Raw genomic sequence first — 11,028 nt, forward strand, 5'->3', positions numbered from 1 at the left:
AAAAAAAAAAGATTGTGAAAAATTAAGTGACTTTATTATACAAATACAGTATTTAGAACTTAACCTCAAGATGTACTACAGTATGTGTGTACTTAGAAGTTAATCATATTCATATTTAATACAGTTAAATTAGCTCCATAGAGTCAAACAGGACCAGATGATTTTTATTCAGAATCTTGAAATGGTGTCTGATCTTTGGAATTTAACTAGTATAGCCATGGGAATGAACCACTTTGTGATGGGCTCCTTGACTAAGTGAGCATGATGCAGTCATGATTGCTGCATGTTAGTATCTACCGCACTGCCTTCTGTCAGATGCTGCACTTAACTGGTGAGTTGACTCAACAGATGGCTCATCTGGTGAAGGTGCTTGCCAGCAAACCTAAGGACATGATTTTGTTTCCTAGGACTCAATATTGGATGCAGAATGGACGTGTGCCATGGATATGTTTGTGTATGCCCACCCCCAGTGAGCACACACACACATATAATAAGTAAATGTAGTAGAAACCTTTTTAGAGCACTGGAACCCAGGGCCTTATGTATATTATATTAAATATGTACTAGTGAACTTTCTCCAGCCATTCTAACTTTTGACATTTATACCTTTCTAGTTTCTATAGCAGGCTATTTTCTCATCACGTGTTCATGCCAGCTGGCACTGCCGTGTGTGTATCAGCAGCAGCGGCTAGCCGTTAGCTCACTCAGTCTCCATACATTTGCCTTGCAAAAGCGCTCTTCTCCTGCCTGCCTGTCTGGTACTTTGGCTCCTAGTTCTGTGGTGGGCAGCAGGTTCAGGCTGTCAGTATTAGTACCTAGGCATCTATGATGTGCCCCATCTTTCCACTGCACCACAGACTAGCTGGTGTAGCTGTGTGGTAGCATGTTGGATATTGGCTTTGGTTTCAATAAATTCTGGTTTTCCCAATTTTCTTAAGGTGTTTTTTTTAAAACATTTATTTATTTATTATGTATACAACTTTCTGCCTCCATGTATACCCACATGCCAGAGGAAGGCGCCAGATCTCATTACAGATGGTTTGGAGCCACCATGTTGTTGCTGGGAATTGAACTCAGGACCTCTGGAAGAGCAGACAGTGCTCTTAACCACTGAGCCATTTCTCCGGCCCTATTTAAGGTGTTTTAAATTCTGATTCCTACATATTCTTTAAAACTGCAGTTGGGTCTTATTTTTTCCCACAAATAAATCCAGACAACTCACCTGACTTGACCTGAGATATTGGAATAGTTCAACAGCCCCTTTCTCCACTGTATTCAGGCATGGCCACAGGAGCTAGCAAGTACCTAGTGTCTTCTGAAAGAATAGAAAGCTTGAACCCCCAGGGAGTGGAGCCTTAGTGTTTCAGATAGAGCAAATTGTGATTTTTTTTTTATTTATTAAAAATTTCCACCTCCTCCCATCCTCTCATTTCCCTCCCCCTTCCCCTCCCTCTCTAAGTCCTAAGAGAAGTCAGGGTGCCCTTCCCTGTGGGAAGTCCAAGGCCCTTCCCCCTCCATCCAGGTCTAGGAAGGTGTGCATCCAAACAGACTAGGCTCCCAAAAAGCCAGTACATGCAGTAGAATCAAAACCCAGGGTCATTATCATTGGCTTCTCAGTCTGCCCTCATTGTCAGCCACATTCAGAGAGTCTGGTTTGATCAGTCCAGCTGGCCCTGGTGAGCTCCCATTAGATCAGTCCCACCATCTCACGGTCCTGACTTCCTTGCTCATGTTCTCTCTCCTTGTGATTTATCCCTTTATCTTTTACTCTGAAAAGATGCTCGGGAAGATCTTTGTGTAGAGACTGGGATAATGGCCCTTTATGGCAGGATTCTTACTTGGGCTACAGCGACGCTAGTTGTGCTGTTGTAATTGACAGTAGGAACTGGGATCTATCTACTGTATACCTGTCAGTCGCTGGACAACTCACCCTCCCCAAAGAATAATTTCACCTTAAATAAACCAGAATGTCTTAGTGCTGGGAAGAGACACCACAACCATAGCAACTCTCTTTTTAATTTTTTAATGTTTTGATTTTTCAAGGCAGGTTTCTCTGGCTTTGGGACCTGTCCTGGAACTTACTGTGTGAGCCAGAGTGGCCTCAAACTCACAGAGATCCGTCTGCCTCAGCATCTCGAGTGCTGGGATTAGGGTGTGCACCATCTCCGCCCTCACAGTCATGGTAACTCCTATAAAAGAAAACATTTAATTGGGGCTTACAGTTCCAGAGGTTTAGTCTCTAATTATCATGGTGGTGTGCAGGCAGGCATGGTGCTGGAGGTCTACATCTTGTTCCACAGATGGACAGTTCCAGAGGTTTAGTCTCTAATTATCATGGTGGTGTGCAGGCAGGCATGGTGCTGGAGGTCTACATCTTGTTCCACAGATGGCTGCAAAAAGAGCTCTGCCCCACACTGGGTGTAGCTTGAGCATATGAGGACCCCCCCACCAGCCGCCAACAAGGCCACCCCTCCTTATAGTGCTGCCCCCTATGGGCCGAGCGTTTGAACTTCTGAGTCTGTGGGGTTCCTATTCAAACGCAGGGTAAACTGGGTATGGTGGCACACACCTTTAATCCCAACACTCAGGAGGCAAAAGCAGGCAGATCTCTGTGACTTTGAGGCCAGTCTGGTCTGTATATCAAGTTCCAGGCCAGACAGAGCTACTTAGTGAAACCCTGTCTCAAAGACAAAGTAAAACAAAATGCTAAAAATAAATAAACATTTTGGGCAGTGGTGACTCGCACCTTTAATCCCAGCACTCAGGAGATAGAGGCAGGCAGATCTCTGATTTTGAGGCCAGCCTGGCCTAGAAAGCGAGTTCCAGGACAGCCAGGGCTGTTTTAAAGAAAGAAAGAACAACAAAAAAAAAAAAAAAAAGAAAGAAAGAAAGAAAAAATAAATCAGGGTGCCAGGTTGAGGCCTTCCTCTAGACTGAGAGAACTTGATGGTCCCTCAGGCATGTGCTCATAGGATCTTCTCCGAGAGGACGTGTGGAGGTGGATGTAGCTTGCTTTTACTGATTAACTTGTGTTCCCTAACTTCCACTTCAACACCCACCTTATCTTTTTTAGGGTGGAATTCACATAATAGAAAATCAAAACACTTTAAAGAGAATGATTCAGTAGCACTTAGTATATTCACATTGTTGTGCAACTGCCTCCCTACCTAAGTCTGTATTTTTGTCACCCTCAAAGGAGGCCTGTTCTCAATAAAATTTCATACTTTGTGTATGGCCCCATGCAACTCCTGCTGTTTGTCCGTGGATCTGCATATTTTGGATGTGTCGTAATTGAAGTTATCTACTATGTATATGGCTGTGTGTATATAGGTAGATAGGTAGGTCAAAACAACTTTTTGGGAGTTGGTTTTCTCCTACTTGATGTGGCGTCCAGGGACTGAGCTCAGGTCATTAGGATTGGCATCAAGTTTTGTTATCCGCTGAGCCATCTTGCCAGCCCCTGTCTCTTTATTTTGTTTACTATTTCTGTAGGTGTGTGTGTGTGTGTGTGTGTGTGTGCGTGTGCGTGTGCGTGTGCGCGCGCGCGCACGTGCGCGTGTGCGCGTGTGTGTAGGCAGGATCTCACTATGAAGACCAGGCTGAGTGCCTGGTCTTCGTTTCTTTATTTTTCAGTGCTGAAAAATTAAATTCTATAATGAATAGAAATTTATGGTGGAGAAAGTAATAAAGAAGAGGATTGTGTATGTGTTTTCTACAATGTAGCTAATGTAGCTGTTAGCACAGCCCCAATATGATAAAAATCTTTTCTGTTGTTACAGATAGACTTACATGTGTGGGAAAACAGACCGGAAACACTTCTGAATTAAGGTAACTTCACATATATCATTGTTGTCATTTTTGTGGGGCTTTGGAGGTGGGGAATTTTGAGAATGTCTTACTATGTACCTTTGACTGTGTAGACTTACTATGCAGACCTGGCTGGCCTTGAATTTACAAAGATCCACCTGCCTCTGCCTCCCAGGGCAGTGATTAAAAGTGTGCTCTGTGTCCATCCTGACACTCATCAGTTTTGTTTTATATCTCAAGACAGGGTTTCCTCTGTGTAGCCCTGGCTGTTCTGGCGTTCACTTTGTAGATCAGGCTGTCAGGGACTCCGATTCACCTGCCTTCTGAGGGCTGGGATTAAAGGCATAAACCACAGAGCCCAACACTCATCAGTTCTTAAAGTACAGCATTTACATTTCTTCTGGGTGTCAAGCTGAGGTCCTTGCCCATGCTAAACTTGTACTCTACTGGCAAATTACATCTACCACCAGCCCAGGGTTATTAATCTCATTGAGTTTTTTGTTTGTTTGTTTGTTTTTGTATACAATGTTCTGCCTATGTGTATGCCTGCAGGCCAGAAGAGGGCACCAGATCTCATCATAGATGGTGTAAACCACCATGTGGTTGCTGGGAATTGAACTCAGGACCTGTGAAAGGGTAGCTGGTACTCTTAAACACTTAGCCATCTCTCCAGCTCCTTTGTTATAAGTTTTACTTTCTTTCAAATGTTCTCTATTACTCTGTCACAGTTTTACCTGTTTTCTTGCTGTATTGTCTAATCTGGCCCTGACCTGCCTCGTTCTCTCAAGTAACTGGTACCCCACCCCCTCTTTTTGAGATAGTCTGTCTTACTAAATGTAGGCCTGGCTAACCTCAGACTTGTACCTCTACCTCCCCTGCGCTGGCATTAAAGGTCTTTGTTGGTATTTTATATTTCTAGGTGTCTTGTCTGCTGTATGTCTGTGTGCTATGTGCATGCAGTGCAAGCAGAGGCCAAAGAAAAAGAGTTACAGAGAGTTGTTATCTCCTATATGGTGCTGGGAATGTCCAGGAAGAACATCCAGTGCTCTTAACCATAGAGACATCTCATCTCTTCAGCCTGCTGTCCCCAACCTCCCCTTGGTGTTTCACCATGCAGGCCAGGTTGACCTTAAAGTCAAACAGTCTTCCTGCCTCGTTCTCTCAGCACGCTGAGATTACAGGTGTAAGCCACCAACATCTGGCCCATTTCTCTATTTTAAAAATTTGTGTGTGTGTCCATGCATGCCATGTGTATTTTTTTAAGTTTTATTTTTAATTGGATATGTGTTTTGTGTGTGTGTGGGGGGGGGTATTTGCATGTGAGTGCAGGCGTCCCCAGAGGCCAGAGGGCTCAAAATGCCTTGAAGCTGAATTAAATTCAGGTTCTCCATTAGAGTAGCATGTGTTCTTAATGTCTGGAGCATCTCTCCTGAGCCTTCTTCCTTAGTTTTTGAAACAGCCATCTCTCCATCCTTGTGTGTGTGCGTGTTCCTGCAGGTATTGTACATGCCTGTGCCTATGCTGTACAAAGGCCAAAAAAAGTGTATCTAACCATTCAGAACAAGAGTTAGGCATTTCAATAATGCCTAGCTGTTACTGTGTATTTGCATTATGTTGTTTTGGTTTCCAAGACAGGGTTTCTCTGTGTAGCCCTGGCTTCCTGGAACTCACTCTGTAGACCAGGCTAGCCTGGAAATCAAAAATCTCCCTACCTTCGTCTTCCAAGTGCTGGAATTAAAGGCATGAGCCACCACCCAGCTTTCTTTTCTCTTTGTTTTCTTACATTTCAATCAAGATTCAAAGTTCACAAATAATTTAGGGGAGGAGGTAGTGGACAAGAAAGAGGTTTGAAACAGGATATTAATGTGTAGCCCACATTGACCAATTCTCAGTGTCCTCCTGTTTTACCTTTTTGAGTGCTGAGATTAGATGTATGTTCCACCTTACCAAATTTAAAAGGTGGCTATTAATAGAAAACTGAAATTCGTACAAGAAGTTAACCACTTGAAAAAATTCTGTCAGCAAACTAAAATCATCACTAGCTCATAGCTGATCTTTTTCTTACACGTGCCCCTACCCATTTCTCTATTTCTTGCTTGTTTTGAGGAGAATCTTTGTTCTTAAAGATTTCAGTACCTTTAAACATAAAACAATACTGTTATCACACTTAGAAAATGTGTTGACGGTTGCTCCCTGTACAGCTCCCTGTTTATGTTCATTCAGGTCTAGTGCTGTTTGTTTGGCTTCACAGTTCTAATCTCCCCTCCCTCCATCCCTTTTTTTCTCTCAGATTGACACAGAATCTCACTATGTAGGTCTGACTGTCCAGAAACTCACTATTTAGACCAGGCTGACCTCAACACTCACAAAGATCCACCTACCTTTGCCTCCTGAGTGCTGGGATCAAAGACATTCACTTATAAATCCAGCCACTTTCATAACTTCAAATCTTTAAGAAATTCCTGTCATTGAAAATAACATCTCGAAGAAGGACAGTAGTGTTCTGTGTTAATATGACTTCCACTTAGATGTCAGCTGTTAACTTTGGAGTTGTTCTGTTAAAGGGGACACTTCAGTAGTATAATCACTGAGAGGCTTATGGGATGGGGGTGGACTGTCAGACTGATTATCTCATATAATTTTTGTTTTAGCTCTGTGACATAGATGATGATGTTCCAGACCAGAGTAAAACCTGATTCAGTGAAGTCCTATTTGTATGTTGGAGAAACTGAAATTCTTTTTCTTGCTTTCTTTGTTTTTGTTTTTCCAGACAGTTTTTCTCTGTTTAGCATTGAGTGTCCTAGAACTTTCTCTGTAGATCCGGCTGGCTTTGAACTCACAGAGATCTCCCTGTCTCTGTCTCCTGAGTGAATTATATCCAATTATATTGAATTATAGTCTATTTTGTGTATGTACATTGCAACAGACCGCACATAGGGAAGTCAGGACAACTTACAGGAGTCAATTCTCCCCTTCTATGAGGTGAATCCTGAGCTGTCCAAATCAGGCTGGCAGGTTTGATGTCAAGTGTCTTTACTGGCTAAACCATCTTGACAGCCCATGTGTCTGTTTTCTGTCGGTAGCAGACTTGTAGCCCAAGTGTCATTGTTGATAACTGTCTTAATAGTAGGACCCTGAGGTTACTGTTGAGGTACTCTGCACGCCTTCCTTCACAGGGTCTTGATTGGAGGGCATTATGCTGCTGCTGTCTTTGTCACATGTTGAGGATTTTATATCATACCACATGTGTAAACTATTCTAATCATGCTAATGCTTTACTTAGAGTAAGGATAGGTCTCGTCTGCTTGTTTGTTCTCATAGTGGGCAAGCACTCTGCTTCTGAGCTGCATTCTTAGCCCCATGTTTCTAAATTATTCAGATTTCCTAAACAGCAGTTCTAACTTAAAACTGAAGTCAGATGTGGGTCATGGGCAGTCATGAGGCCTCAGCAGGTCCTGTCTTAGTGGATTAGACTGGAAAATGCCACCTCAGCATAGCCAAAGCTTACCTGGGACATGCTCTGGAGGAGAAGAGCTGCCCAGGCAAGCAGACCTGATGGTGGGGTTTCCAGAAGGGCCAAGGGACTAACAACACTGAAGAGAAAGTCAAAAGTGATTAAATGTAAGTAAGACTTATTAAACATACATTCATTTTAAAGCATTAAAACTGTAAATAGTAGTGTGTGCTGCACTTCATTCAGGCGTGTAAAGGTAATATTAGGACGGCAGGTAAAGGTACTCAGTGCACATGGAACACGAGAACCAGCTCCTTCAAGCTGTTCTTTGTCCTTACCAGGTGTGTTCCATACACATATATAGATAAAACATTTTTTTAGAAAAAGACTGCTAGCTGTTAAGATCCTTCCCCCCTCCCTTTCTCCCTTCCTTTCTTCTTTTCTTTCTTTTTAACATACTGTGAGCATCAGAGGGTGATTTTATGGAGCCAGGTTTTCTTTCTATCTTTACATGGTTAGATTCTAGGCGTTGAATTTAAGTCATGAGGCTTGAACAGCAAGAGACTTAACCCACAGAACCATCTCATTGGCCTAAAATCTTTCATTTAATTGGATACTCTCTTCATATACTACAGAAAAAAAAATATATGACAGTCACCCAGTTATAGTGCTTAAAACTAGGAAAATGGGTTTACTAGAAACCTAGTGAAAAATCTTTATAAAGCTAATGGGCTATTTAGGTAAAGTCATTGGCTGCCAAGCCTGAGGAGCTTTTGAGACAGCTCAGAAAGTTCCTCTTCACAAAATCCTCTTAGTGTGTTGTTTTCAGTTTTGTGATTTAAAGCTAACTCAGCTTTAGTGTTTGTGTCCGGGTCATCTGCTGTGTGTTGACTGAACTAATTCAGGGTACCTTGTGACTTTGGTTGCTACTTTTTCTTAGTTGAATGCTGGATTGGGTGGTAGATCTTTATAGCCAGAGTGACTTTGTAGGGTAAGAAGTGCTGGATTGTAGTGGGCCTGAGTAAAACCAGTGAAGCAAGCCAGACACATGCAAGACTAACATGCACCACATCTTTCTATCTAAACAACATGATGTTATTCTGTTGTATAGGAATATTCTTAAATTTTAGTCCTTAAATATTGTGTGCTAAAGACAGAATGACCCAGTCTTTTCCTGAAAAAGTAAATAATGTTCTCTAATGCTAGGGATGTCCAGGGAAGCCTGAGGTATTCTCCCTTGCTGGAGCTTTCTAGCGAGTCAAACATCCACTCAAGAAATACGTTTGGCCGGGCGGTGGTGGCGCAGGCCTTTAATCCCAGCACTCGGGAGGCAGAGCCAGATGGATCTCTGGGAGTTCGAGGCCAGCCCGGTCTACAAGAGCTAGTTCCGGGACAGGCACCAAAAGCTACAGGGAAACCCTGTCTCGAAAAACCAAAAATAAATAAATAAATAAATTTTGCCAGGCGGTGGTGGCGCACGCCTTTAATCCCAGCACTCGGGAGGCAGAGGCAGGCGGATCTCTGAGTTTGAGACCAGCCTGGTCTACAGAGCTAGTTCCAGGACAGGCTCCAAAGCCACAGAGAAACCCTGTCTCAAAAAACCAAAAAAAAAAAAGAAATACGTTTGAAGCTAGGCGGTGGTGGCGCACGCCGTTAATCCCAGCACTCGGGAGGCAGAGGCAGGCGGATCTCTGGGAGTTTGAGGCCAGCCTGGTCTACAGAGCTAGTTTCAGGACAGGCTCCAAAGCCACAGAGAAACCCTGTCTCGAAAAACCAAAAAGAAAAAGAAAAAGAAAAAAAAATGGTTTGAAAAGAACCACTGTAGCCAGAGATGGTGGTACGTACCTGTAACGATAACACTGGAGAAGTGAAGTATGAGGTCAGACTAGGTGTAACGGTAAATTTTAGCTCATACTAGGCTGGCTAGCAAGATTCTCTCTTAATTGAGGAAATAACAGGCGCGGAGAATTGACAGGAAATGAGACTACCATTGTGTTCAGAAATCTTTTGGAAGCTGTGTTGCTGCATAGCCTGCTTTCCTAGAGAGCAACAGCAGGTGCTAGTCTAGGAATGTGGGGCTTCCCTATAGTGCACAGCTGCACCTTGTAGGCCTTTCTTAGCCCATTACTGGTGGTTACTCTCAAACTCATTTTCTCAAGTGTTTCTGCACTGCCCAGCAGCAAAGGCACTTAGTTGGAAGGGATCTTGTTGCCAGTGTATGCATCAGGAGCCTATAGTGTGGATCTTCATCGACGGTATTCATTCGTTTTTCTGTAGAATAGAAAAGTATCAGGAACTTGAGCAGTTACGCTTGGGGTCATCCAGATGATTTACCCAAGATGTGTTTTTACTCTTAATGAAAATAACAGTGATTAGTTAAGCCATGTGATACTAACTTTGAGTTTTGAGGAAGAGTTGAGGCAGGATCTTGATACACAGTCCTAGGTAGCCTGGAGCCCACTATATTACCAGAGAGGCCTCAGACTCAGTGCAGTCCTTCTACCTCTGCTTCTCCCAAGTTCTGAAGCTTAGAGGCATGCCATCACACTTAAAGATTTGTTGGTTTAATTTTTTTTTTTTTTAAGTTAGGGTTTCTCTGTAGCTTTGGAGCCTGTCCTGGCACTAGCTCTTGTAGACCAGGCTGGCCTCGAACTCACAGAGATCCACCTGCCTCTGCCTCCCGAGTGCTGAGATTAAAGGCGTGCGCCACCACCGCCCGGCCTGTTGGTTTAATTTTTATTTTATTATTGTGTGTGTGTTCGTGCATGCATGTGTGTGTGTATCAATGCACGCAGGTAGGTGTACTCATCTTGTATGTATGTAGACCAATCTTGGCCTCTTGTTTTACTAATTCATTACCTCATTTATCAACACAGAGCCTCTCACTAAACTTAAAGTAGGGGTTTTCAAACCCCATGGGTCTCAACCCTTTGCGGATTAAATGATCCTTGCACAGAGGTCACCTAAGAACATTGGTTTGCACAGATATTTACATTTTAGTTCATAACAGCAAAATTAGAATTTTGAAGTAGCAATGAAAATAATTTTATGATGGGGTCATCATAACATGAGGAACTTTTTGTTGTTGTTGGTTTTTCAAGACAGGGTTTCTCTGTAGCTTTGGAGCCTGCCCTGGAACTAGCACTTGTTGACCAGGCTGACCTCGAACTTACAGAGGTCCACCTGTCTTTGCCTCCCGAGTGCTGGTATTAAAGGCGTGCACCACGGAACTAACCATATTAAAGGGTGGAAGCATTAGGAAGGCTGATAACTACTGACCTAGAAGGTTCCATTTCAACTGGGTTAACTAGCATTGAACCCAAGAATGCACGTGTCTCTGCCTTATCCCCTATACCCTAAGCACCTGTTTAACTTTTACACAAAAATTTTGTTGACTGGGGGAAGGGCTGGAGAGATGACTGTTGATTCCTAGCACCTACATGGAAGCCAACAGCCATCTAACTCTGGTTCCATGGGATGCAATACTTTCTTCTGATCTGGGGATACTAGGCATTTGCATGACACACATAACTAAAATACAGTTAAAAAACCAATACTCTAGGGGCTGGAGAGATAGCTCAGAGGTTAAGAGCATTGCCTGCTCTACCAAAGGTCCTGAGTTCAATTGCCAGAAACCACATGGTGGCTCACAACCATCTGTAATGGGGTCTGGTGTCCTCTTCTGGCCAGCAGGCATACACACAGACAGAATATTGTATACATAATAGATAGATAGATAGATAGATAGATAGATAGATAGATAGATA

The 11,028-nt window shown here is 43.1% G+C and overlaps 1 protein-coding gene across 4 annotated transcripts in view; it reads left to right on the top strand.

Annotated features, from left to right (window-relative positions):
* Gnb1 (G protein subunit beta 1) overlaps positions 1-11,028 on the top strand; it is a 64,465-nt gene that overhangs the window by 23,738 nt on the left and 29,699 nt on the right. For all 4 annotated transcript variants that reach the window (XM_005368667.2, XM_005368669.2, XM_005368668.2 and 1 more), the window contains exon 2: positions 3,780-3,828. The gene's annotated coding sequence lies outside the window, so the exon portion shown is untranslated. The remainder of the gene's footprint in view (positions 1-3,779; positions 3,829-11,028) is intronic.

This window comes from Microtus ochrogaster, unplaced genomic scaffold (assembly GCF_000317375.1).
Source record: "Microtus ochrogaster isolate Prairie Vole_2 unplaced genomic scaffold, MicOch1.0 UNK38, whole genome shotgun sequence".
Classification (NCBI taxonomy): domain Eukaryota; kingdom Metazoa; phylum Chordata; class Mammalia; order Rodentia; family Cricetidae; genus Microtus; species Microtus ochrogaster.